Genomic DNA, 4,519 nt, shown 5'->3' with positions numbered 1-4,519 from the left:
AGATGGGGATCTCACTATGTTGCTCAAGCTGGTCTGAAACTCCTGGCCTCAAGCGATCCTCCCACCTCAGCCTTCCACAGTGCAGGGATTACAGGCATGAGCCACCATGCCCAACCTAGTCATCTTTTTTATGAGTTTTATTTTGCATTTTCCTAGTGACTAGTAAGATTGACTACATTTTTATATGTTTATTGACCATTTGGATATCTTTTTTTTTTCTCTTAGAGACAGAGTCTTGCTTTGTTGTCCAGGCTGGAGTACAGTGGGCTTGTTATTAGCTCCCTGTAACCTCGAGTTCCTGGCTCAAGCAATCCTCCCATCTCAGCCTCCTAGGTAGCTGGAACTACAAGACACATGCCACTGTGCCTGACTAATTTTTCAAAAATTTTTCATAGAGATGGGTTATTGCTGTGTTATCCAGGCTTGGTTATCTTTTCTTTCCTTTCTTTTCTTTTTTTTTTTTTTTTGAGTTGAAGTCTCACTTTGTTGCCCAGACTGGAGTGCCGGAACACAGTGGCATGTTCCCAGCCACCTCAGCCTTGACTTGCTGGACTCTGGCGATCCTTCCACCTCAGCCTTCAGCCTTCTAAGTAGCCAGAACTACAGGCGCACGCTACCACGCCCAGCTAATTTTTGATGTATTGTAGAGAGGAGGTCTCACCACGTTGCCTGGGTGGGTCTCAAACCTGCGGGTTCAGGCAATCCACTCACCTCAGCCTCCCAAAGTGCTGGGATTACAGGCTGAACCACCAAGCCCAGCCCGGTTATCTTTTCTTTTAAGGCTCCTATTCAAATGTCTTGATCATTTATATTGGGTTGTATGTCTCTGAATACAAGCCCTTTGTCAATTGTACATGTCAAAAACATCTGCGAGTGCAGTGGCTCATGCCTGAGTAATCTAGCACACTGGGAGGCCAAGGCAAGAGGATTGCTTGAGCCCAGGAGTTTGAGACCAGCCTAGGCAACAAAACGAGACCTGTTTCTACAAAAAACAAAAACAAAAATTGGCCAGGTGTGGGGCATGCGCCTATAGTCCCAGCTACTTGGGAGGCTGAGGTGAAAGGATCGCCTGAGCACAGGAGGTCCAGGCTGTGGTGAGCCATGATCACGCTACTGTACTACAGCCTGGGCAACAGAGTGAGCCGACTCAAAAAAAAAAAAAAAGTTGCCGGGCTCGGTGGCTCAGCCTGCAATCCTGCGCCTTTGGGAGGCTGAGGTGAGTGGGTTGCCTGAGCCCGCGGGTTCGAGACCCGCCTGGGCAGGCAAGACCTCATCTCTACAATAAATCAAAAAATCAGCCAGGCGTGGTAGTGCATGCCTATAACTCTGGCTACTTGGAAGGCTGAACCCAGCAGGTTGAGGCTGCGGTGGCCAGGAGCAACCACTGCACTCCAGTCTGGGCAACAGAGTGAGACTCCAACTCAAAAAAAAAAAAAAGTCTCCCACTCTGTGGCTTGCTTTTCCACTTTTTTTCTTTTTCTTTTTCTTTTCCTGAGTTGGAGTGTCATTGTGGCCCAGGCTGGAGTGCAGTGGCACACTCACGGCCATCTCATTCTTGACCTGCTGGGCTCAGGTGATCCTTCCACCTCAGCCTTCCAAGTAACTGAAACCACAGGCGTGTGCCACCAGGCCCAGCTAATTTTTTGACTTATTGTAGAGATGAGGTCTCGCTAAGTTGCCCAGATTGGTCTCAAATTTCTAGATTCAGACAATCCTCTTGCCTCTGCTTTCCAAAGTGCTGGGTTTACAGGTTTGAGCCATTGCACCTGGACACTTTTCCACTCTTTTAATGATATTTTTATAATGAGCAGAAAGCTATTCATTTTAATGTAATTCAATGTATCAAACTTCTCCGTTATTGTGCTTTTTGTGTCCAGTGTCTCTATGCTGTGGGCACAAATATATTATTTTCCTGCACTCCTCCCTAAGGGTTTTGCTCTTGTGCCTCTTGCATTTGAATCAATAACCCATTCAAATTAATGTTATTCTGTATGATGTGAAATAGGAATCAATATATATTTCTTCTTCTTTCAAATGGATATCCAATTGTCCCAGTTGGTCCTTCTGGGTTAATTCTTGCTGTCCTCTACCAGATCTCTTTCCTTTTCTTTTTCTGAGTCAGATTCTCACTGTGTCACCCAGTGTGGAGTGCAGTGGCACAATCACAGCTTACCACAGCCTCCACCTCCTGGGCTCAGGTGATCCTCCTGCTTCAGTCTTCCAAGTAGCTAGGACTACAGGTACAAGCCACCACACCCAGCTAACTGTTTTTATTTTTTGTAGAGGCAAAGTTCTCACTATGTTGCCCAGGCTGGTCTAGAACTCCTGGTGTCAAGTGATCCTCCTGCCTTGCCCTCCCAAAATGCTGGAATTACAGGCATGAGTCACCTTCCTAATGACTGTTCCAGCTTAACTATACAAACTAATATCCAACACCAGATGCAAAGGTTACAAATGACCTGGCATAGATGTTTCCACTGGCTCCTACATTTGTGTAAGACCTAATACCTACAATAAATCCTTTATTTTATATTATTCACAGTGGTTCTACTTATCTAATCAAACATTGGCTTTATACTTTTTTTTTTTTAGTAGGAGTCTCACTTTGTCACCCAGGCTGGAGTGCAGTGGAAAGCTCACAGCCACCCCAGCGTCGACCCACTGGGCTCAGGCTATCCTTCCGCCTCAGCGTTCAGGTAACCGGAACTACAAGTGCGTGCTACCATGCCCAGCTAATTTTTTGATTTATTGTAGAGATGAGGTCTTGCTAAGTTGCCCAGGCTAGTCTCGAGCTTGTGAGCTCTGGCAATCCTCTCACCTTGGCCTCCCAAATAGCTGGAATTACAAGCTTGAGCCATTGTGCCTGGTCTACTTTTCGTATTTTTGTAGAGATGAGGACTTGCTGTGTTGCCTAGGCTGGTCTCCAACTCTGGGGCTCAAGCAATCCTCCCACCTCGGCTTCCCAAAGTGCTAGGATTACAGGCATGAGCCACTGTGCTTGGCCTCTGTCTGTATTTTTTTTTTTAATTTATTTTTATTTTTATTTTTTGAGTTGGAGTCTCACTCTGTCGCCCAGACTGGAGTGCAGTGCCCGCTCCCAGCCACCGCAGCTCGGCCTGCTGGGCTCCGGCGATCCTTCCGCCTCAGCCTTGCGAGTAGCTGGAACTACAGGTGCGCGCTACCACTCCCGGCTGATTTTTTGATTTATTGTAGAGATGAAGGCTTGCCAACTTGCCCAGGCAGGTCTCGAACCCACGGCTCAGGCAATCCACTCACCTCAGCCTCCCAAAGTCATGGGATTACAGGCTGAGCCACCGAGCCCGGCTTGTTTTTGAGTTTTATGATGTTAATATACATAACCAGGCCAAGTGCTGTGGCTCACACCTGTAATCCTAGTACTTTGGGAAGCTGAGGCAGGAGGATTGTTTGAGCATAGGGGTTCGAGAACAGCCTAGGCAACATAGCAAGTCCTGGTTTCCACAAAAAATAAAATAAAATAAATTAACTGGGCATGGTGATGCACATCTGTAGCCCATTTACTTGGGAGGCTGAGGTAGGAAGATCACTTAAGCCCAGGAAGTTGAGGCTGCAGTCAGCTGTGATGGTGCCACTGTACTCCAACCTGGTGACAGAGTGAGACCTTGACTCAAAAATAAATAAATAAATAAATAAAACTACTCATAACTAGAAAGTTAGATTTTTTAAATTATAGCATCTATCTATCTATCTATCTATCTATCTATCTATCTATCTATCTATCTATCTGCTTGATTTTGAGTGGGGGTAATGCTATGTTGCCCAGACTGGAGTTCAGCGGCACAATCACAGTTTACTGCAGTCTCAATATCCTGGTCTTAGATGATTCTTCCACCTAAACCTCCTGAGTAGCTGGGAATACAGGTGTGTGCCACCACATCCAGCTAATTTTTTTTAAAAACTTTTTTGTAGAGATGAGGACTCAGTATTGGAATTACAGGCACAAATCCTGCCATGGCCAAGATTTTTTATTGTAGTTTTTAAGTTAAGGTTAGAATAACTGATTTATCTTACTTGAAAAAAATCTTTTTTATAGGGAGCTTCCTCTTAAATTTTCATCTAAAATCACACATTCCTAATTTAAATGGACAGTTGTCATATGTTGGCTGTATTAATTTAAATAACAGAATAACTAGCAGTGTATTTCTTTAAATAAAAAACACAATTCTCTATTACAAATATATATGTATATATATATTTTGAGTTGGAATCTCACTCAGTTGCCCAGATGAGTGCAGTGGCCGCTCCCGGCCACCACAGCCTCGACCTGCTGGGCTCCGGCGATCCTTCTGCCTCAGCCTTCCAAGTAGCTGGAACTACAGGCGCGCACTACCACGCCCGGCTCATTTTTTAATTTATTGTAGAGATGAGGTCTCGCTAAGTTGCCCAGGCGGGTCTCAAACCCACGGGCTCAGGCAATCCACTCACCTCAGCCTCCCAAAAGCACAGGATTACAGGCTGAGCCACCGAGCCTGGCTATTTA

The sequence above is a fragment of the Carlito syrichta genome, unplaced genomic scaffold (assembly GCF_000164805.1).
Source record: "Carlito syrichta isolate Samal-C Ts95f unplaced genomic scaffold, Tarsius_syrichta-2.0.1 Scaffold308803, whole genome shotgun sequence".
Lineage (NCBI taxonomy): Eukaryota > Metazoa > Chordata > Mammalia > Primates > Tarsiidae > Carlito > Carlito syrichta.
This window is presented reverse-complemented; position numbering follows the sequence as displayed.